The 24,321-nt window shown below is 45.0% G+C and overlaps 1 protein-coding gene across 5 annotated transcripts in view; it reads left to right on the forward strand.

Annotated features, from left to right (window-relative positions):
• LOC140692920 (trafficking protein particle complex subunit 9-like) overlaps positions 1-24,321 on the forward strand; it is a 99,750-nt gene that overhangs the window by 39,859 nt on the left and 35,570 nt on the right. For 3 of the 5 annotated variants that reach the window (XR_012068540.1, XR_012068536.1, XR_012068535.1), the window contains one exon: positions 10,357-10,618. The gene's annotated coding sequence lies outside the window, so the exon portion shown is untranslated. Of the gene's footprint in view, positions 1-10,356 lie in introns of those variants that run through there. The other 2 variants (XR_012068538.1, XR_012068537.1) reach the window with 1 other exon arrangement.

A 24,321-nucleotide genomic window follows, 5' to 3' on the forward strand; every position in this document is an offset into this window, starting at 1 on the left:
AGTATATATCAATTTGTTTATTTCTAGGATTCCTACACTGCAAATACCCTAGGTTTAAATTTGCTACATAAATCTATCCACATCGCTTCCCACCCCCGTGTTATAAGAATCCAAGACCCAAGTTAGGCTACCTGAACACCTATGTGGAAGTGAGAAATGAGACCCTTGGGTGGGGTTTTGTGCAGATGATACTTAGAGCTTATTCAGGATGGCTTTATCTTAATTTCTTTTAAACAACCCTTTTGGTGTATTTAGTCAGATACATTAAGAACATGCCCTTTGATATGCAGAGGAGCTAAGACTATCATTTTCAAATAATTTCTAGTGAGAGTGTTGTATTGAAACCCAATTTGCATCAATCTTTGAAGATTTATGTTTCAGGAGCTTTGACTAAACAACACATGCCTTTATTCAATAACGACAACTAAATGCTCAAGCAACATGAAAGAGTTTGAGCAAACTGCCCCCGCCCAGTAGTGCTGGTTGGCTGCAGCTGTAAATGGAGTCAGCGCTTACCTCTCCCAGTACACTTGTGCTGATCTGCTCAAAGGGGTTCATCCAACAGTTTGTCTGTAGTCTATTGGACAAAGCCATAAAGCATTGATTTAAGGTTGCTGGAGTGCAATATATTCTTATTAATATTAAGTAAGCACATATTGAGTGCTTACTGTATGATGGAATTGTCCCTCAGCCTCACATGAATATTATTTCTCTTAAAACCTCACATATTTCCTTGTTATTCTCACTTTACAGATAAGGAGACTGAGAATTACGTCTTCTCTCTTTTGGGGGGAGCTCATTATCAATGACTTGAAGTTGTAAGGAAAAAGATATTGTTTCATCCTGAAAAAATATTTTTTTGAGAGTCAGCATTGAAGAGGGTGACCACTGAAGAAGGTGATCATTGTTCGAGTGAGATGAGCCCCAGGTTGTACGGAGTCAGCATCTCTGTCCTGGACACGGCCAGTGCAGAGCTTCGTAGTGGGTGAGGCGGCGCGGCCGCGCAGGGAACGCGGATGCCGTGCCGTTGGGCTGTGCTCAGGCCAGGTTTGGCTTTCCCTTAAGGACAGTGGACCATCATTGACAGATTTTAAGTAGGGGAGTGGGGTGCTCTTGTAGATCACTTTTGTATTGTAGAATGCTTGGAAACATTTAGAAGGCTCGGCAGGAGGTGATGTGATGAGTCAGAGTAGGGTGGCTGTGAGGTGTAGCAGTGTTCAATTTTTAAGTGGTTTTCAGTCCCAGGTTTGTGGCTGAGTAGCCATGTCACTTTGGATGACACACTCAAGGAAGTGAAACAATTTAATCAATTAAAGAAGTCACGTACCAACTTCCCAGGACTGCTGTGGAGATCCAGTGATATAACGTGGCAGTGTGGTTCCCAGCAGAGTCAGTGCTGAGTGAGTGCCAGTGAGTACCTGGAAAAACAGGTGTGTGTGGTGGGGCTCGGTGACTGTGGAAATCTGGGCCCTGAAGGATGGGTCCAGTCACATCTGTGAGAGATGGGCCCGTGCTGGGAGAGGCAGGGAGAACTTGCCCCCCGACCAGGAGCCCTGGGCAGGCCTGCTATGGGAGGAGATCTGTGAAGTCAGGTCTTTGTGGAGTTGGAGGTGCCCTTGAGACATCTAAGTGCAATGTCACGAGCTCAAAGAGGAGGTCTGGGCCCGGGCTGTGCACTTTCCTATAATCTCAATCCCTGAGGACGCAGAGGTATTGATCACTGAACGTGAACTCATACTTTACAGGACAAGTGAATAGTAGTATCATCTCTGTCATCAAAGCTCAAGTCTCTTTATTCATCACTCATTTTGCTACTTGGGTACTTACAGGGCGGTTCTTCACTGCCCTCCCCTGGGCTCAGGCTCCACAGTAAAGAGCTGGTGAGCCTCCCTCTTTTCCAAAAGAAGACACATTTAGCTAGTAGCCTTCTATACCTCACCAGACGTAGAATTTTAGTTTGTTGTTTTAATTCTATTTTCTGTTGGCCATCTCCTGACAGGAGAGAAGTTTTACCTCATGGTCATGTTTCAACAAGCTGTTACAGAGAATTGCTGATCTGATCCATAGTGTATGTATTCTATTAACTTTGTAGAGTATTTCTAATTTGTCTGTCTTTGCCCTTTAATTTTGTATGCCACTTCAAGGCTCTATCCTATATGTGGCCTTATTTTTTTTAATTAAAAAATGTCTGATAGTTAAGAAAACAAAAGCAAAGAAAAAATGCACATGATATCTAAATTTAGAAAATATCTAGTGTGTTTCCTGCCTCGGCAATGGAGGGATATAGAAACTTGTTATAACCTTCATTACACAAGTTCCTTAAAATATTGATTAAGAAATAAAACCTTCCTTCCTCATCTTTCAAGCTGCATAGCTCATTGTCAAGAAAGTGAGGGGAAATACTCAGAATCCAAGACAAACCAGAAAGGGATTCCGGGAAGTAAGCAAGCCTTAGAAGCGCTGGGGGGCCGTTTGGCTCCTGAGCTGGGTTTCAGTTGCCCTGACAGGAGGGCATGAGGTGAGCCCCAGGCCTCTCACACTGCGAGTTGGATGACTAATCATATGTATGGCCAAGCAGATCCCGAGAAGCATGGTTTACTAAAGGGTGAACTAGGAAAAAAAATATTCCTCAAGGCAAGAAATTAAGTAAAGTCAATTTTGTTGGAAGAGGGGAAAAATAACAAATCGAAAGTAAGGATATAATTTAAAGCTGTTCTGGCATGAGAGTAACCACAAACTCCTGGCAGAAAAACACAGCTACTTCTGGAATGAGAAGATGTGTTTTGAATGGATCAGTGAACAGCCATTCCGAAAAAGGCCTCCAGAGTCTTGTGGATCAAGATACTGGACCGCAAACACCTCCCTTCCATGGTCTCATTTAAGTAACCAGAAAGGTTTTAAAGGAAATAAGCCATAATCATAGTTCTATTTATTGACATTACTATATGCTAGGAATTCAGAGGTGACTATGAAGTTGTCTCATCTTTTATGGACCTTACTTTCTCTTTGGGGAGACAAACTGACATAGTTGGGTAGCTTGGTGGAGGGAGGTGTTAGTCTGTTGCAATTAGCTAGGAAAGGAGGTTAAGAAATCAGTGAAGAGTGGCTGAACTTTTTACTTGAGGACAGTCTTGTTCAGTTGGCTTTTAATTGCAGGCTCAATGAGCTTTCACTGGAGGGAATAGATCATATGGAGGATGCACTTAGCTCAGGCCTCTTTAGAATGGACAAGTGAACCTGGAGAAAAACAGTCAAATCTGTGCAGACATTGAAATTCACTTGAACATGCTCCATCCCTGAGCGAAAAATAGGACAAATATGTAGCATTTCTTGAGGACAGGGTAGTGGTTTTTAAGGTTCTGTAAGAATGAATCCCAGGGAACAGAGATGGCCAGTTGTCAAACTGTGAATTTGCTCTTTGGACGGTGTACCCACCAAGGGTATTGGATCTTTATAGACTTCCATTTCTCTTTAATACATGTCAGGTGATGAGGTCGTGTGCACAAGCATTTGGCACCTCGTCTAGGTGACTTTGGTTACCTGCCTAGAAGCGCAGGCACAGCTGCAGATGCGTCATATATCTTGCCACCCTTCCCGTTCCCTGGCTCCGTGATCAATGCAGAGTGGTTCCCTGTTGACCTGTCCGTCTCCTCTGTGACATCATAACCCATGAAAAGACCAGAGCGTATTAACTTGGCTTTGTTAAATTCAAAAGTACAGATCTAAAATGGAGTCAGATTTGTTCTTTCCTATTTAAGTAGTGCCATGGAGAAGGCACTTTGGGCAGCTTCTTATAGGGTCCAGGAGGCTTTCCCTCTCAGCCTCTGGGCGCCTCTATTGCAAACCCTTCATAGCTGTCTGGCTTACTGGAAAATCACTCCGACTGTTTTGCCCTGAATATGTGTTCTGTTTATAACTCATCCCTACACCTTGGAAAACAACTCAATAAAAACTCAGTGGGTTTTCCACCAACCATGGGCAGGAGTGAGGGATAGTATGTTATAATATTATTAAAAAAATAATAATAATAGAATACTTAAAACAGCACTGGGCACATAGGAGAGAGTCAATAAATACTTCCTGGCTTAAATCAAAAGTGATGGCTCATCGATTCCATGGCTGCTGTATTTGCTGTTCTAGTTATTCCTTTGATCCATTACATTTTTTAACTGAAAAACAAATACATGCATATGGTTAAAAAAATTCAAACACAGCACTAAAATACACAAGTGAGAGAAGTTTTCCCTAATTCTCTGTTCTTTCAGCCCTCCCTGGAGATGCCACTGTTTACTATACTTTGTGTGATTTTCCAGATATGCTATGCACATTCCCCCCTATGTATGTAAATTCCCTTAAAGTTTTAGTTATATTTAACTTAAAGTGCTATAAACCCTGAAGTGGCTTCTTCCCCGGTAATAGAAAAGAACAAACCTGTCTCCATATTAGACCTGTTCCTTTGACTTTAATCCTGTGCTCTGCCTCCTAGGCTTCATCTTGCTTGTATAAAAATGTGCCTATAGCCTGAAATATACAGGAGAGCCTATTCTGAAGTCTCTGCCCTTTAAGGATATTTAACACATTTTCATTCATAAAAAGATTAAGAGGTTCAGAATAGAAAATAACGTTTGTTTTCTTGGAGGTTTACAGATTTGCCCAGCCAGGCAGGTAGCTGCAAGAACAAAGGATTCTAACAACAAATAATTCCTACACCAAGAAGTTTGCAACAACCAAGCACGTAGGAAAGGAGCATGAATTCTGACTTGGGTTGATGGTTTTCCAACATTAGTTTGCCATCTAGGTCTACAGAAACTTGCTATTCCATGCTCCAACACCTGGTCTCCCAAATTATTGGCCTGTCCTGCACTGAGGAGAATGAATTTGGACTCGGTAACACTCTTATCTACCTAGCAAGCTGGGCACTGGAACTGAGGGAAGCTCTCCCACACCCAGGGACCTACTGTGACCCCTTGATGTTTCCCCTATGGTGGGGTGTGGTTTACTAAGGAGGGATGGGGACTATGCACCAACAATCAGGCTGTCTGCTCCCTCTGGGGCTCTGATCTTGTACCACCCCGCTCCCCGCCAGCCCAACACCTGGGACAGTGGAGCTAACGCAGACATATTGCCTGTCTGTTTCCTAGCGTGTAAAAGGGGAAAATGTACTCTTCCCAAGGTAGATCTGAGCGACAACACCCGCGGGTGCTTGGTTCCCAGAGCAACAGGAAACCCAGTTCCGCGTGGGGGCAACGGGTGTGATCCCCATAGGGGTTCTGCAGAGGCCTCGGGTGAAGGGCTGGACCAGGGAGATAAATTTGGGCTGTGGGCCTTGAAGGGTTAGAGAAGGGTACAGAGGCAGGACTGCTGCCTGTTTCAGGGTGCGACCAGAGGTAAAGATTTATCTCTCCATCTCTGCTACTCCCCTCCCCCCTCCAGATTACTCCCTTTTCTCTGCACCTCCTGTCCATCTGTCTACCTCCACTTTTCCCCTCCTCCTCCCATCTTCTCCCTCCCTCACTTCCCCAGCTTCTCTCACAGAACCCAGAGGATCGCTGACCCTCCTTCGCATGCGTAGTCAGTGCCAGCTGGACCGCGAATTGGAAGCCCCAACTGCGAGCCGAGGATCGGCCCCAAAGGCATCTCAGCTCTGTTGCCCGGTAGGCCTTTGGCTCCTGCCATGGGCCGGGGCCTCCGGCTGTAGAAGTACAAGGTGGGGGGCTCACCGGAAAGGTTCAGGCGGCTGCGGGAGGGCAGTCGGCGTGTCACAGCCCGTGAGGGCGCGAGTCAGCGTGTGTTCAGCTAAATTGCTCGGGCCAGGCCCCTCTGCCCCTCTGCCCCGGCCACAGCTACCCAGGGACAGGTGTGCACATGCCGCCTCTCGCCCCAGCCGGGCTCCCCTCAGTCCGCGACTGGCGTCCCCTTCCCCTCTCCCGCCCGCCAGTCATCTCCTCCCGGGCTTCCTCTCCTCGGCCGCCGGCCCGTCCCCACCCATGGGCGGGCTGCGTCCCGGACGGGCGGGGTCTGCGGACCCGGACGGGGGCGGGCGGCAGGGGCTGGCCTCCAAGCGGGGCTGCAGCCCGCGTCCCCAACCCCCCTCTTTCCCTGCCCCGCAAACCGGGGCTGCCCTCGTCTCCCTTTCCTGCTCCCTGAGGACCAGCTCAGTGGTGTGGGCACTGCTTCTCAGGCTGAGAGCCTCAGGCTGTAACGCCCAGCTTCTCTTGGTGAAGTTGGCAAAAGGGAGCTTCAGTGCTGAGTGAGCTTCCGTCTCCTCCCTTAGTGTTTCTGCCCCAGGTAATTTTCTTGAACACTTTCAGGTGTTATGATGGCGGTGCTTGTTGATGTCACGTGTTTTTATAGTGAGAGAGAGAGTTCTGTGTTGAAAGCAGGGTTTGGTTCAGTTAAAAATAAGCTGAATGCATGAGTCTGTGACATCCTCCAGGCTTCCCTCTCCCAGGGTGAAACGTGTGACCGTGGATTTTAGAAAGATAGTTACAGTCCCAAATAAGTCCAGCACAGCTAGTGTGTGTTAACAGAAACAGCACCACCAGAAGCTTTGGAGACCTAGGGAAATTGCAATCCTAAAGAGCTCCTGGCACTGTTTGGTTTGTTTTGGTTTTTTGTTTTTCTTAAATTGTGTGGCAGACTAGTTGTATAGAGGGGAAAATAATTGTCAAGAAATTTTTTTTTCATATAACAGCTTTTTTGTGATATTGTTCACACACCATGAAGTCCATCCATTTAAATGGTACAATTCAGCAGCTTTTAGCATATTCACAGTGGTGAAACCATTATTATTCCAGAACGTTTTCATCACCTCAGAAATAACAGTGGAAATCAATGACCTATCCACTCCTCCCCAGTGGTGGTTCTAAAGAAGTTTCTTGGCTGTTCCTGACCATAAATTATCTTGTTACATTCCATGAAAAATCTGGTAGGTATTCTAATCAGAATTGCATTGAATCTATCAAAACAGGAAGAATTAATGTCTTTATGGCTTAAAATTCTTCTAAGCATGAATAAATCTGGGACCCTATATTTTCATCTGTCCAGAGCCTGGCCCTTGGGAAGTCCTCACTACTTGTTGGGCTTGTGAATGATGAGATTCTATACATCGTTAGTTGCAACTGTTGCCTTTCACAGGAGAGAAAAGTAACCTCAGTGAAGCAAGTGACTCTCTGATGGTCAGAAAGAGTGACAGCCATTGCTGGAGTGATCCAGTTGACTTGGTGCTTGCAACCAGAATTCTCCACCACCTACAGCTAAGGGGATTAGAGTGTTCTTTTATTTTTTCTTAATGGCGTTGCTTTTATTTTTACTTATTTTTTAAAATTATTTTTTATTGAAGTGTAGTCAATTTACAATGTTAGTTTCAGGTGTACAACAGAGATTCAGTTATAAACATATTCATATGTATATACATATGTTTTAGATTATTTTTAGTACAACTCATTACAAGAAATTGAATATAGTTCCCTGTGCTATATAGTAGGTCCTTCTCATTTATTTTATATTTATTAATTTGTATCTGTTAATCACCCCTTTCCTGCCTGCTAAACACAGTTTGCTTTCTATGTCCATGAGTCCATTTCTAGCAGCACCGTTTTTCCTAGTAATATATGCTAGTTGGCTGTTTTCAGTTTCAGTAATTCCATCTTATCTGTGGGCGCTTTTCTTCTGGTGGGCCTTTATGTGGTTTGCATATGTGGTAATAGAGATCTGTATTTGGGAGAACTCCAGGCCTAGTGTCGTCCCTGGTATGGAGCACCCACTGAGCTGATGCTTGAACTGTGAAAAAAGCATAGTAAATGTTGGAATTTCCACTATGTTTGAGACTTCCAGGTTTCTATAATCTGTTTAGCCCACCTTAATATTGGCTGCACCCATACTGGGTAATTTGGTGGAACTTCATGGTATGGTGGTGTAGAGACAGGGAGTTGTATGCTTCTTCTCTTTCCTTTTTCTAACACTCATTCTCCTTGGCCCCCCGGATCCTCACCCAGAATTGCCCAGGGATGGTTTGGTGCTGCGCTGAGGTAATATCTGTTAATAAGGTACTTTCCTCATATCTTCTGAGCCTCTATTTGCTTCTCTGCACAAAGAGGGCTTAGACTAGATAAGTACTTTTCAGTTTCTTTTTAAGCCATGTTTCCTTTGAGAAACAGAAAATGCAAATCTCTCCTCCCATTGTAACCCTTTAGATTTTGATAAGTCCTCCAAGAGTGACATAGCTGTTTGTGTAAAATGGATGTGATTGTGATTCCAGGTGGCACAGAAAAGACTCTTCAGTGATTTATTGCAAGGAGAGGGCAGGAAAGGGTCAGTATGTCACACTTTCTAGTGTGAGAACTGGAGCAGGGTCTTGGGTTTAAATACGGTGTCTGACGTGGCCTCTCTCTAAACTTGTACAATGTGATAAACCTCTCTCCCTCAGTTTCTTGATGTGTCAAGTTGGGGTGATAATATTTTAATGCTTTTGTGAAACATTATACACATAAGCCATTTGTGTCTTGGTAGAAACAAGACCTGCTAGGGAGTCAAGGATTTCTTTAAAAAAAAAAAAAAAACTTGTCCATAGCACTCTGTGTGTATTTTGAAGTTTCTGGACAGTGAGAGTTGAGTTTAAAGTCCATTGTGGGACAGGTTGCCCATGGTTCTCTGTGCCCCAGATTGCCCCTCCTCCCCAGGCCTCTTCCTCTCAGACCAGGATGAAGTTCCCTAGTAGATTTACACAGAGGTTTTGTGGAAATGGCTCTTCATTTTATTGTTTCACCAAGGAGGGCTGCCATCATGATCTCTGCGATCAGGTTTTGGTGACCTGAAGGCTATGCAATTGGGGGTTTCTTTTTAACGAAAAGAAAAGAATTATGAATACAAATTTAGACCTAGGGTAGTTACAGAGTCACTTGGAAGTGGGGACCATTAGCTTTGTTTGCTTCAGGTGCAGTGGCCTCTGGCCACGAGGACCCATCCTCGTGCTCTGAAGTTGGAGGGACTAGTGGGTTCAGTGGGAAATTTAACTGAGTGTATCTCGTATGCTGGGCATTGTCCTATTTTTGCTGTGTGTTCCGTATTTTAGACAGTGAGCTCATTAACCTCAAACGCATCTTTAAGAAACTAGAGTTTTATTTTAAGATGTAATGTAGATTCCCATGTAGTCATAAGAGATAATATGGAGAGGGCCTATGGACTCTTTGCCCAATTTTCCTAAATGGTTCCGTTCTTGCAAAGTTGGGGTACAATTCATTACTGACTCACTAACACTTTGAGGTTTGTATTATTGCCCTCATTTCTATTCATTATTTAACTGGGGCTTAGAGAAGCACACAGGTCTGCCCTGGTCACCCACATGGTAAATGTAGAGTCAAGTGGAATGTGGGCTTGGGATTTCCAGGAAGTACCATTATGATGGTCTGTGGCAGGGAGCAGCATTCACTTTGCTTGTTTATTCATTCATTCAACAAACACTAATTAAGTAACCTCAGTGGGTCAGATGCTTTCATAGCGTTATCTAATCTTTCAGCAGTACTGATGATCAGGTAATATTTTCTTTTTTAATCTGAGAAAATTAGCTCTTAGTATTTATACCCCCCCAAAGGATATATAGCTCATAAAGGAGGGATAGTAAATCTGTACAGTCCCCCCTTTTTATGCAGGTGGTACCCTAGGCATTTTACATTTGCAAACTTCCATAATCCAGATATATTCTTGTACGTCAAGAATTTTTTTTTTAATTGAAGTATAGTCAAGTTTACAATGTTGTGTCAATTACAAGGTGTTTTTCAACTTTGAATTAAAAAATGTTTTTTGATTAGGATAATTAGGTTTATTTATTTGTTTCATTTTTTAAAATGAGGTTCTGGGGATTGAACCCAGGACCTCGTACATGCTAAGCACGTGCTCTACCACTGAACTGTACCCTCCTCCCCAGGGCAAGTTTTCTTATCCATTATTCTACAGCTTAGGATTTCAAATAAATTGGAGGTGAAATCCAGATGTTTTGATCCCACTGTGGTTCTTTTGTTTATATTCTGCTGAAGCGGGTTTGGGAAAGCAGTTCCTTTGTTCATTTGTTTATTCAGCAGTTTTGAGCACTGATTTTGCATCAGGGTCTGGCTAGGTGCTTGGAAACAGAAAACAAGGAATGACCCTTCTCTGCAGGGTCAGGAAGCCTAGACCAAAAGCTAGGTAATGTGATCCGAGCTACGTTAGCCATGTGCAGACTCTGAGGACAAACTGTACCCCTGGCTTTGCTTGGACTTCCCTTGCCTTCTGGCTGGTACACACCAGGTCACCGCAACCCAGAGGTGCCTGCATCCCACAGCAAAGTATGAACCTCGATCTCCTCTCCCCTCTCGGCAGGGCCTGCAACATGAGCATCCCTGACTATGTGCAGTGTGCTGAGGACTTCAAGACCCTCCCCGTGGTGGTCCAAGCCGTTGGGATCATCTCAGAGGAGAATTTCTTTTGCATCTATAAGTGAATCCCCTTGGTGAGCCAGATCAGCCTGTTCGGCTCCCAGTTGGCACTCTTTATCCACTACAGGCACCATTATGCGCCCGAGAATGGGTGGAGCGAATTCCAGACCAACCGCAAGCTCGTGGGCCTTGTCACCATTAGCGACTGCCTCTTGGCTAAGGCCTTCGATAAGCTCCACGTGCAGAGGAGCTGTATGGCACCTCGCTTAATCACTCTCAGCTCTTTGTCTTTGTGCTGCATGGGGAGGTAGCCGAGCAGACAAGCACCGACGTGTCTTTCAATCTACGAGGGCTGCAGGGTGGTGAAAAGGATCAAGGATTTCCCTGAGTCACTCTTCATCTTGCTAAAGTCTAAGTGGCTGGATAGGACCCTCAACAATTCTGGGGACAAGATCCCCCTCCTCTGCATCCTGTTTGAGAAGGAGGACTTCATGGGACTGGACACAGACTGAAAGTAAGTTTACCTGTCGGCCCATCCACCCTGGCTCTTTGCCGTTTTGCTTCCCTACATCCAGAAAGGGATCAGGAAGGAAGAGGGCTGTCTTGTAGCGAAGGGTGGAGGGAGGTGCAGCCCTCCGGTTTACAGACATTTAAAAGTGAATCCACTTTTGTTTCAGAGAGATCCTTTTAAGGTTAGTGTGGACACATCCTCCTGCTTTTCAGCCAGGAACCCTGGTGGGACCCTTGGAGTTGCTGTCCAATAGGTTAGACACAGCCACTGATGCTAGGAGCGCTGGAGAGTAGGCTGGTCTGTGCTGAGATGTGCTGTAGGTCAAATGCACATCAGATGCTGAGACTTGTCAAGGAAAAAGAATGTAAACTATCTTGTTACTTTCTATATTGATTACATGTCAAAATCATAGTATTTTACATACAGTAGAACAGTAATATCTGTTCTTAAAATCAGTTTCTAGTATTTGTTTTTTGTTTGTTTGTTTACAGTTTTAAATATGGCAACTGGGAAACTTTCTTTAAATGGCTCTCATTTCTTTTCTGTTGTGCATCCTGTCCTGGGACAGTCTCATACCTTTGCTTATAGATGAGACGCTGAATCCCGAGACGCAGAACGAGGAGCTGGTTGAGCTGGGGGTGGAGCCGGTGTCTCCTGCCTCCCAGGTCCAGCACCTGCACGGCTCAGGCCCTCTCTTCCCGCCCGACAGCCACCATGCCAAGTTAGGACATCAGAAACACCGCCAGGGACTTCTGAATGAACTCCTTTCGCAGGGAAAGTTTTGTCACGGAGTATGGGACAGAGCAGGGAAAGGTTCCTCCTCACTTTGTCCCTGTGATTAAGTCAACGGCCCCGCTTTGCCACGGAAGTGCAGACGAGCCTTCTGGGCTGCCTACCCCCCCGTTCTGCTCTGTTTCCCCGTGTGTCCATCGTGCTGTCCCTCGGGCAGAAGAGTGTGAGATGCCTTTGCCGAGAAGTGGTCCCCCTTTGCTGGGGAGAGTGAGGGAAGTTCTGTCCCCCCGGCCTACGGCCTCGGGCCTTGAGTCCGAAGAGCGCTGATGGCGGTCCCACAGGTGACGGTCGTAGGACCTGGCACGTGCTGCCGGGTCGGCTGTGAAGGCGGTGCTCTGTGTTTCTTGAACTTACTTAAGATCAGATCCTACTTTCTGGTTGTTGGTAAGTTGGAGGAGAAGATGCCAGAGAATTGATAAAATGAATGTAGAGACCAGCCCTGTGAGTGATAGGAACAGGGGACCTGAGTCCCACCTGTGTGAGGTGCCTACCGGGATCTGGACGAATTTTCTGTTCCTCCCAGACATACCTCTATGGCTTACGGAAGGGGCAAGTCATGTCGTGGCCATGATCTGTACTTGTCCTAACAGGGCCCTGTGATCTACATGTCCGCAGTCCCCTTCTGCTCCTTGGAGATGTGGTGTCAGGTTTAGGAGCCTGGGCACTTCTGAGGGCATAGCTGCCAGCACCGTGCTAAACCAAGGCTGGCTCGGTTCACCTCACATGTCACCACGTGCTGAGCCCCCAGGCATAAGTCAAGGTAGGTACATCGGTGCAATATAAGCAGGGACCACCTTTTCCCCCTGGACAGACTGGTGGGTGAGCAGTGGAAGCCTGGAGCCTTGCCCCAGGCCCCTGGCCAGTGCCTGTTCTTTTGTCATAGGAGGCACTGTTGACATTTTTGTTCAGTAACTGCTTGGCTCTGAGTCTACAGACCCACCAGAGAATGCCAGCTTTTTTTTGCCTTTTGAAGTCTACCCTTGGGATTTGGTGGAGTAGCTGGATGTGTGCTTAGCCCATAGTGGTTGAAACTGTCCCCATTGTTTACCCAGAACCTCGTGTACCAGGCATGGCTCCCGGCATCAAAATACAGCAGCGCATTAAACCTTCCTCCTAGTGGGTTTTTTCTGTTCTGGTACCATAAGGGCTTAGCCAGCATCTTAACGTCAGTGAGTTAACGCGGCCAGTGAGCTCGAGTCAAGCACGTTCTCTTCCAGTCACTTTTACTCCATTGTTGCTTTTGCTATTCCACAGTCATTAATTTTTTAAACAATGCTTTCGTTTAGGACCAGAGCCTAATTCTCTCCTTCTGCACTTGGTGGAAGTGAGCCTGAAATGCGACCACAATTTGTAGCTCAAAAGCTGCCTAGACGCATGTAGGTGGAGTTTTGTTTTGGGGCACTGAACACGTTGGGGTCCCCCAGCAGCGCCGCTCCCCACAGGCCCCTGCCTTCCCTGGAGCAGGAAGTGAGGGTGGGTCTCACCTTCCCCGCGTCCCTGGCCTCACACACTCACGTAAATTCTTGTACATGCTGTCAAACACATTTTTGTTCTTGTGTTTTTCTAATTTTCTCTTGTTCCTCTTTTCATTTTTCTTCATTCCTCTTTTCTCTTGTACTGCCCAGTGAGCATTTTGTTGCTTCTGAAAATGTGGGCTGTGCACACCCTGCATTGGGAATAGCCAGATTGCACTCCGTAATGTCTCCATCGCTTTAAAAAGCAAAAACTTAACAGCTGCCTTTATCCATGTGTTATCCTAGTAGTCTTTTTATTTTCTAAATTTGTGGAATATTTGCTTTGTTAGCACATCACCCACTGGTGTTTGATAGCTTTTAAAAATCCCTGCTTTGAGGGACCTGTTTCGTCCTTCTTATATTTGGTGACAAATGCGCCCTTATTAAATTTGTTTGATTGTTTTGAAGAAGTGAGACGCGAATTGATTTAGGCGGCTGCTGAGGGATACTTTTCATGGAGTATTTAAACTTGGAAAGTCAAAGACTGCAGCATCTTGCTCGATTCCTGCTTTTCCACAAACGTGCTTGGCATGCTGTTCCTTGCTGTCGTTGTGTGACGTGCGTGATGGCGCTTCCTGGCCGGTGGTCACTGGTGAGAAAGTGGCTGGCTCGGGGGTGAGCAGCTGCAGGGGAAGCTGTTGGAGGAAGCAGTTAGTATTTTTTTTTTTTTGCATTCAACTTACCCGTGCCATTTACTTTACTTTGCCTCCATAAAGGGGCAGAAGTGGGTCTAAAATCCATGCCACTATTTTGTTCCCTTTACGAGGGTGGTTTTTCTGAGTATGAGGACAACATGGCCTTCTCCTAAGTAGCTGGCTCACCTGGATCTGTTGGGCACAGGGACTGCTAAAAGGACCGTAGCTTCCTCTATTCTCCAGCCAGTGGGCTTTCAGAGCCGGGTTTGTGGTTTGCCTCAGCAGCTGTACAGACCTCCCTGCCCCGGCCTTTACTTTTAACCCATTATGGCATTAAATAGCTGAATCCGTTTTTGTTGCAGCTGACGCCCTCCACTGACGGCCGTGTCGTTAGTTTGTGGTAGTCAGTCTCCAACACCCCAGTCAACCGTGAAGGAAGATGATTTGGCCGACCTAGGACCTTGGATTCTCACCCTAACCATGGTTCATCTCATCCGGTGGAAGGGTTTGGCCACAACCACCATGCTGACTATGAGGCCTTGTTTCTCCTTTCATGCTCTGGTCCAAATGTGGACACTTCATTTTTCACTGAATTTGTCTCGCTTGAGGCAGGCCAGAATATCTGAATGAGTCCATCACATTCTGGGTGGGGAACAGAACAGAAGTAAGTGTCGCAAGTAGATGGAGTCTAGGCTGTCCGGGTTGGCAAAAGCAGGCTGGGATCTGTGATGGCTGGGCTGTGCCCTGGACACAGGCTTTTCCTGTGGCTCCCGAGAGCCCAGGAGTTGGAGTGAGAACAGCCTTCCCTGGGTTCCCACATCCTCATCTGCTCACTGGCAATTGTTTCTGCTAATTAGGAGCTCCCTCAGACCTCGGGCCCTTTAAAGCTAAGACCACGGGAGAAACTTGTGTCCCTTCTCCTGGTCCTGCTTTGTGAGAATCCATTGCCTTCTGAGGTGACCCGTGGCAGGAGATGCCTCCCCTTCCAGGGAGCACCTTACGGAGCACTGTTAGTCACTGCACCATGCTGTGAGCTTGTGGGGTTACGGCCATGGTCCCTGTAGAACCACACTTGAGATGGGCTTAGTGACGGAAATAACAGGACTGATTCCAGGGCAGAGCCGGGGGGAGGGAACATTGGAAATTGAATGTGACGTTAGACACATAGGTGGGTGCTGGGGCTGTTACTAAAATGGGGAGTCTGGGAGGTACCTGCCAGGAATCGAATTCCAGAGTAAATGGTGGACATGAGGCATTTTTAAGATGCCATTTGTCATCCAAGTTAGGACTTCAATGAGGCACTCGTGTCTATGAGACGGGCTCAGGTGAAGGAGCCGGACTAGAGATACACGTTGGGAGTCGTCATTCTTAGCTGGTGTTCACAGCCTTGCATGTGAATTAGATCATCTCGAGGGCTGCAGACTGAGGCTGAGGGGGGTCAGGGCTTTGCCTGGGTTGGAGGAAAGCCCAGACCATGCAGCTTTGGTGTGTCTGTCAGCAGCGTTTGGGATTTTCACTCTAATGCCGTTTATCTTTAAGGGGCCAGGGGGTGGGCATGGCCAGCCTGGAAGAAATCTGAAGGGAGGGTCTTGGCCACATGTGTGTCTTGGGAAGTTGCAGAGGCTGCAGGGTCCGGAAGAGGAGACTCCTCAGAAGCTGGAGTTGGAGTGGGGAGTGGGGAGAAGGTAATCACACTCACCTGTGAGGGAGGGAGGCCTAGGGAGACCACACCCTACCGGACTCGCTTTCCCATGAACAGAAGTCAATCATTCAGAGTATCTGAGGTGAGAAGGGATGGGCAGCTGGATGGGAGGCAACCTGGATAATGCTTGGTGCTTGGAAAGTTTTGGAATACTCTCCCTGAAAAATAGAGTTAAAAATACCCAGACTCTTAAGAACATTGTTAGTGACTTGGGAGAAGGCAGTTGTTTTTCTGGCCTCCTAAGGGTAAGGCATGTATCCAGGGATAAACGGAAGATACAGGCAGTCTGCTCCGGGGGTTGATCCTTACCGGGGGAACAGTGCAAGTTTAAAGGGGGAGAAGGGCAGCGGAGGGAAACTAGCCAGGCCCCGTGTCAGGTACCAGTCGGCCGCCCTACTTGCGTGTTGCATTCACATCCATGACTCCCAGGTGGGCGGTGGCAGCCCCCTTTTGCAGATTGGGAAGCCTTCTCAGAGAGGTTAAGGAATTGATCCATTTAGCGGCCAGTAAATGCTGTAGCAGGATTCAAGCAGGGCCGTGTCAGAATTCAAGAGCATGTTCTCTCTACTATTTCCAGTACTTCCCTGTTATACCTGGAATGGTGAATTGGGTCAGTTTTGGAGCCTTTCAGAAAGAGTATGATTTATGTGCCTCAGGATTGTTTCACAAAGCTCAGTGTTCTTTGATGGTTCTGAAGCACGCAGTGCTTTTCGCCCCACAGAGGTAAGGTCTAACTCCTTTGTCGGTGACGTGGTTGCAAATGATGTACAGGTGCAAAACCACACTTCGCAGCTTCTGAAGGGAAACTCTCCAATTCTCCCTTGGTCGGCTTTCTTCCACGGATGTAACTGTGCTGCAGCATAGGCGTGAGCTTTCTGTATGGAGTGAGGGTTTAATATCCAAAGTTAGCATAAAATGGTCAGATGAAGAAAATCGATGTTGACAATTTATTTTTGGGTTTCATTAGTCAAGATATACTATCAGTTAATGGCCCATATAGCAAATGAAATTGAGTACAGGACATTGCATTTCTTACTTTCTATTTAGAGTTCTCTTACAGAATAATGTTGCCTGCTTTGGAACATCAGCTCCATAACTCACGGCACCTATCAGTGTGTTGGTGTGATTGCATTTACAGAGTGAATGTAATCTGGGCTTCCTCAGCCCCAAACACTCCAGTGCAGAATCACGGGCTGTAGCCATCTCTTAGTCACGCAAATACTTCTAAAATTATATGATGCCAGAAAAGAAAGAAGAGAGAGAGATTGCCTTTATCAAATTTCCTTTCAATTCTAACTGCAAACTGTTGTTGAGCAGCTCTGGTTTCCTTTGGATAAGAATATATACATTTCTTTGCATGTAACCTGGGTTTTGGACTAGAACACCATGCTCTTGCTGTCTGCAAGCCACAAAAATAGTAGCCAAATTGCACACGTGTGAAATAGTTTATACTTTTTTCTGAGAAAATATCCTTGAATTTGGGACTTGGGCTGTGATTTTTGCTTTTTGCTTCCCCCACCCCTCTTGTAATCTCTCACTCCTTCCCACGTGGCCCCCAAGAGTTTGTGGTCTCAGAGGAGCGGGCACCCAGTTGGTCACCATGTACTGCTGCTATAGATAGAGCCCAGACAAGACCTAAAGGACATTATCAGAGAGGACTTCCTAGAAGAAATGGGCTGTACATTCAGTTGTGAGGACAGAGTAAGAGTCAGCCAAGAGAAGGAGTCAAGAATGTGGCTCAGGTCGCAGGTGCAGCCCGGGCAGAGGCCTGGAGGCTTTTGGCGTGGGGACCCGGGGAGAGTGCCCTGTGTGGTCCAGGGTGGAGGGAGCCCCTGCTGGGGAGGACACTGGAGAGAGTCCGAGGTGTAGGGCTTTGGAAGAATTTGAGTTTTCCTAGAACTGACACAGTAGGCAGTGAAGGGTGTCAACAGAAAGTGATCCTCAGGAAAGGTACTTCTGGTTTTGTTTCTGATATTCTACAGAGAGAAGGGTCGGAACGGGCGAGAGCAGGTATGTCTGTCACTTTGAGAACCACCCCGTCATTCATTTATTCATAACACGCGCGCTTCTGTGTGTCGTGGGGAGAGAGGGTGTAGCCACATTAGTAAGCAAAATGTATTTGCTTCTTGAGAGCTTAGCATTGTCAGAAGTTGACTTAGCCTAGAATGTTCTAGGAACAGAGGAACAAATTGTGGAGGTTGGAGGGAGGGAAGGCTTCCTTGGGAAACAGTCAAAATGAGCCTGGAGGCAAGTGGGAAGTAAGAGCAGGTCAGGGGGCCCCTGAGGTCACTGGGGACCTGTGTACTGAGGTGAGGGAGGGCGAGCAGGGTCAGTGGTGGGCCTAGAACTCTACCAGGGAGCCTCTGGAGGGTTTGAAGTGGGGTTGACGTAATCAAATTTGTGATTTGGGAAGGCTGCCATGGCTCTGTGTCTGTGTGTAGTGGGGAAGAGAGGGAGGGTGCCACCAACTGGGGGATCATTAGAAGACCATTCACAGGCTGGGATATGGGCATCGGGGCTGCTTGGGGACGGCAGGGGCAGTGTGCTTGCCGGCTTTCCTTATGGGGTGCTTGTTAGCGGGGCCGCCCTAGAGGCACCATGTGGCTGGAAAAAAAGTGATGGAGGCCCCCACGTGGACTTTCCTCTTCTCTCCTTCCTTGCCTAGTGTGATGATCTTAGCTCAGCCAACATTTGGACCTGAAGAGCTAATTTCCAGGGTTTCCCAGGACTTTGTTGAGCTCGTTCGAGTGAGATCTGATAGGATTTAGGTTTGTGTTCAGATCTGGATGTTCACTTAGCTAGAAACGTCCTGTCGTTTCGATTTCCATAGGGGTTTTTATTCTTGATATAGATTGCTTTCTTGGTGAGAGGAAATTTAATACAGCTGTTGTCTTTTCCAAAAATAATCATATCTTTTAAGAACTTTAATATTCAAAAGAATAGGAATATATAAAATTTTTAAAGTAAGTCTTTGGTGTAGTTTCTTTGCTTTCTGAGCTAATGTGGAGTTAGAGCCTTTGCATTAACTAATAGCACATCCTTGTCAGTATTTAAAGAGCTGTTAGTGAGCGCCCCAGGCCCCACCTCTCAAAGAATCGTTAAAGTTTGCTCTGAAATAGTGAGGTCATAAAGGTCTTCTTTGCAGAAATCGAACGGTTTATAATACGCAGCATTGCTCCATTTATAAAATAATAATAAGTTCAAAATTAAGAAAGTGGAGGATAATTGATTTTTTTTAAAGCCGAAACATAAACTTTCTTGTGCTAATGTTCCAACTGGAATGTTGAAAAGAAAACTCCTACTGCAATATCATCTACGTGGTATACATATATGAGTTTCACGTCTGAAAAGTAACTGCGCAGTGGTTTTCGAAGTCAGGAGTATTCCAGCTCGGTTATTGGCAGTGATGATTTTCAATGGAACAGCCTAAATTTGCCTTCTTAGCTTTTTTTTTTTTTTTTTTTGTAGTGAGAGGGTTGAGTAGTGCTTTTCCAGCATGATTTTAGGGCAATTTGAGGGCAGATGTCGTGTACCAGCAGTGAGATATTTCCATGCATTTTATTTTCTGGACATCACCAGGGCACATGTGGGGTTTGTGCCTGCAGGCTGGAATGCTGCAGGATTCCCTGATCCATCACCGTTATGTCTTGGAGCTGCTCCGGTCAGTGAATGATTTTCTGTGGCTTGGAGATAATGTGGTCTGATGGAGATGTGCAGTTAAAATGCTATTACTTGAAATAAGAGTAACCTAGAACATTGCTCTAACAATAAAGGATGAGGGAGGAGAATTGGCTGAGCTGTTTGCAGTGGGGGGTCTTCTAAGGTGACTCCCTCACCGTGACTCCTGCCAATATCCGCCCCAGCCCTGCACGGTAGTCCTGCCGAAGCAAGCAAGCACTTTGCTCAAAAACGCACTGAATTTCCTTGTGCTTCTCTTTGTTGGCTTTTTTCTGAAAGCACATTTTACCCTTTGCTTAAATGCCATCCATGCTAGTCACCTCTTACACTCATTCTTCTGGACCTCGTCCATACATAGCTGCTGAATGAATGAACAGAATGTAGTATCTCCATGTAGTGGAACATTATTCACACGTAAGAGTGAATAAAAAAGAAAAAAAAAGAGGAAAATGAAAAATGCCACCTGTTTTGGGAAGTCCACCCTGACTGTTCAACCCACCCTTTTCCCTTTGAAACCACATCACTTATGCTCCTCTCTACTGTTTTTGATAGTACGTACCACCTTCTAATAATCTTTAACATTTTCAAAAAAAAAAAGAAAGAGATGCTGATACTACTTCAAAATGGACAAGTCTTGATAACAGCATGTTAAGTGAAAGGAAGCAGACACAAACGGCCACATATTGTTGATTTCAGTGATCTGAAATGCCCAGAAAAGGCACATGCAGAGGCAGAGAGCAGGTGATGGTTGCACGGGGCTGGGTGGAGGGGGATTAGGGAGTGACTGCTAGTGATAGGGGGATTCTTTTGGGGTGATGAAGTGTTCTGGAAATAGATGGTGGTGAGGGCTGCACAACCGTGAGTGCGCAGAAGACTGCTGAGCGCTGTCTCTGGGACTGCCTGTTGTAGGGCGGCTTTATTTTGTTCTCACCCTGCAATGTGAAGAGTCACCTTCTGCTGAGGCCGTTCTACTCCTGTGAGTGGTGAGGCTCAGAGACTTTGTAGAGTCATGTTTCTTTTTTCCCCCGGCTGAGTGTAGGCAAAAAAATTTAAGCCTCAGAAAGTGCTCCATCTGCAGAAATGTCTTTTAGTTTTGCATGGTGTAAAAACCTTGAGAGCTTTTAATCGTTGAGGCCAGTCTGTGGGGGTAAGTAGCCCATGAAGCCTGGGTGAGCCCGGGAATAGCCGCGCTTCCCTCCCAGACACGGGTGGGGATTTCACCCCCGTTCAGGCAGTGAAGGACCCAGACCCGTGAGCGGAGTTGACAGTCGTGAATATTTACCTGTATCTGCTGCTTCATCTTGGATATTAATTTCAAGCTGAGTCAGTTTGCGGCAGCAGCCTCATCCTACATCAGGAATTTATAGTATCTGCTCTTTGGGGTGAAGACCTGACAGACTGCCTTGAATTAATATCTCAGATTCCTTTGTCAAAAGCAGAACAGCAGAAATACAGACGTCCTTTAATGCCAGTGTGACCTGGAACGGGTTTAGTCTCTGTGCCTCAGTGGCCTTATCTGTGGGTGGTAAAGATGAAAACAGTGCGCCCCTCAGAGGGGCTGGTGAGGGGGGAATGAGAAGCACAAATGGAGGACTTAACACTAGATGCTCATGAATGACCGAATTTAGTGCTCTCAGCCTGGTGAGGCCTCAGTTGCAGAGATGTCAGAACAGAGCATTCCTAGCCGGAGCTTGATCCGTGATGGCAGCTGTTATGATCAGTATCACCACTGTGCATTATCAGGTAATTTTAAGACTTGGTTATATGAATTCATGAATAATGTTAAAAGACTAGACATCTCAGATCCAGTTTACATAGTCCTCAAGATTTCTTCTGAGAAATGGGTGGTTTCTTCCCCATCTTAAATCTTAGATGAGTCTCTAAAAAATTCTGTATTCCTCCATCTTTTTGCTTTAATTCTCCATTTCTTAAAAAACAAAGTTTTTAAATGGAGTTAATGGGGACTGAACTGAGTGCCTCCTGCATGCTAAGCACATACTCTCCCAAATGAGGTATAATCTCCTCCATGACTTTTTTTCAAATTTACCTTCTTAGTTTACAGAGGTCTGAGGCCTCTAATTCTTTTTTTGGAGACTTGTCCATGAACCTGTAAATCTATAATTAATGGACAAAATTTGGTTTATTTAAAAAATCAATAGAATATTGTGCAATCCATCCAAAAAGAAATGCTCATTGACTTAAAATGTTTCTCCTTTAAGGTGATTTCTCCTTTGTGGTCTAGCTTAATTTATTAACAGGCATCCTCATCATCATAATGACCAAACTCGCTGTGAGTGGACACCTACCTAAGGCTAAAATGCTTTCCTCATGTTTTACTTTATAGCAGGTGTTTGAGGGTAGGTATCAGTGTCTCCATTTTTGCAGCTGAGCGATTGAGACTTCGGCAGCTTGTCCCAAATTACACGCAGCTGGCGGTGGCTAGCTTGGTGCTGGAACCCAGGCTGTACAGGATGCATTCTTAATTACTCCTCTAATCAGCCTCCCGTTAAGTGGTTACCCGAACTCCTGTGATTCCATAAATGGCCGATTTTAGTGATCTCAGCCTGATGAGGCCTTCAAAGGAGAGACACCATTGAGAAGGTGAGACAGAGGGCAGAAATTAAAATTGTTCATTTTCACAAATTTTTAATTCTCAGGTAATTACTTAAAAAGTTAATTTTTTTTATTTTAGTGCTCTGTAAGCACTAAAAACAAAACATTAAAAATAATTATAGTGCAAAAGAGAAGTGGGCTCTGAAAGTCCAACCACTGCTAATGATGTTACTTGTTTTTCTCTAGTGGCCCTTATTGACAGAAATACTTACAGAAAGACTGAATTGGTTTTATGTAGTCTTAATATGGAATAAAAGATTGTCAGTGAATATTGAAAGTAAAGTCTTTACTCTTTTCTTTCCTGTTGATGAATATGTAAGTTGTTTTCATGGCTTAACTACATTTCCTCATTTGTGAAATTTGAGTAAAATCGTTTAACTTGTCTGACTGTGAGAGTTAGACGCCTTGTATACAAAGAACCCAAGAGGTGCTTAATAAAAGTGTGCTGTCATAATGACAGATATTTTAGAAGGATCAACTCTGAATACTAAAGAGTGTCGCTTCTTTCTGATGCATATTCAATATGTATATATATGATATATTTGAATATGGTTTAAAGTAACAAGGATTCATTTTTTTGTTGTTGTAGTATGAAGTTTTATTGAAATCTGTATCATTCTAGTGAGACAGGGACTAGTTAAATTGCCTTCATCAGATGACCTTGAAGATTATTTACACAGAATATGTATTGTTACAAATCAGAATTTATGTTGCCGTGTAACCATCCACTCAGACATTTAAATTCGTGGGATTCTGACCAGATCCATTAAGTTTAGTAAAATCCAAATTGATCATTTTCAGGGAATAAGCTCCTCTCTTTTGTGATTAAAGAAAATTTTGATTTTTTTTCCTGCATTCTTAACAGGTTTAAAATATCAAAACTTTGATTTGACATGTCACTTTTTTAATAGAGAGAATAAATCTCATGCTGTTTTATTATGTAAATAAATGTTTTTGTATGGCAACAACCTTGTATGATATCCTGGCTCTTTGAGAAGTATTTTGCAAGATACTTAGATAACCTAGTGTTGGAAACATACAAACGTGAATTTTATGAATATAGGCCTAGTACAGATCTGTTGGTTTTTGTTACAGTGCAAGACATGAGGCATAGGAGAGCTTTGCTGCTGATTGCCAGGACAGATCCCATGTCTCAGTTTCCCCTCCTGTAAAATGAAGTGGCTGAACTGGATTCTTTCCTCTTCTAAGATGAGTTTCCATGAGCCTATGTCTTATGTTTATATTCAGGAGTATTAGCAATATCAGATTAAATACTGAATATCCCTCCCTTCCCCCGAATCAAAGTGCAGCATGTGCTACATAAGCGTTTATTTATCTGATTCTCGTTACTGATCCTACAGGCAATTTTTGTGTTGCATCTTTCCCGGTAACCTGGAAGGTCATTTTAGCCATAGGTGGCACTGTTGCACCTTCTTACAGTCTTAACTTTCCTGTTTGTAAAAGAAGGCTTAAACAACGTTATTTTATTTTGGTTTATTTGCTTAATGCTTCAGAATAGCCCAATGTCCATTATGTCTGTCTAACTGGAAAAGTTATTCTGCTTATATCTTAGATTTATTCTGTCATCTCACTGTGAACATTTCAGACTTGCTGTGCAAACAATGGCAAAATCGAGCTTTTCTTCTAGTGTTAGAAACCAGTGAGCCGGGATTTTATGAAAGAGCTAGAATCGGCATCTGGAGGACCTTAAAAGTGAAAAGTGTATTGAGTTCCCTGAGTTTTGACCCCGCCGCTGTGTGTTAATTGGTGGTTGGAGATTTGGTACATATACGAAGGGGTGTAATTTTTTGACTTTGGTTTGCCTGCACGCGCTGCCACTGAGCCACTTGAGCCTGAGTCAGTTCGTTTTGAGTTTTTCCCTCGTCTGTGAGATGGGGACATTCGTATATGATTTGTAGAATTGTGAGAATTAGAAATTATGTGCAGTGTTTACCACAGTGGGTATGTCAAGAGTGCTCATAATCTTTAGCTGGTGTTTTTTGTGAAGCCATCATTTGAGAGTCTTTGGCAATTACTAAGAAACAGGAAAATAAGAAGAGATGGTTTTATGATGAAAGATATTTGAGGAGGTTCCATACTTCCTATACACATAATTTAGCATCAGCAGAATCAGAACTGTTACACAGTCGCCCTGAACCAACGTTAAGCCACAGAATTATTTGTTACTTCATATATTTTGGGGCTTAAGGAGATCCAATACTTACACACATGTTGTCTCCAGCAGCCAACTGAGAGATGACACAAAAGAGTAGACAGGCGATAAATGTCTTCTTTGTTACTGATGAAGCCAAGTTCTCCATGAACTTCAAGGCTGTGGGAAAATGCGTGTCATGATACTGTGTACCAGAAGTAGAGACTCACCCTGTCCCATGTAGCTCTGGGCCACAGCGAGCCTTCCCTTGAGAGGACCTGCCCCTTCATGCACAGGGCTTTCCTGCCATGG

Source organism: Vicugna pacos, unplaced genomic scaffold, assembly GCF_048564905.1.
Source record: "Vicugna pacos unplaced genomic scaffold, VicPac4 scaffold_19, whole genome shotgun sequence".
Taxonomy (NCBI): domain Eukaryota; kingdom Metazoa; phylum Chordata; class Mammalia; order Artiodactyla; family Camelidae; genus Vicugna; species Vicugna pacos.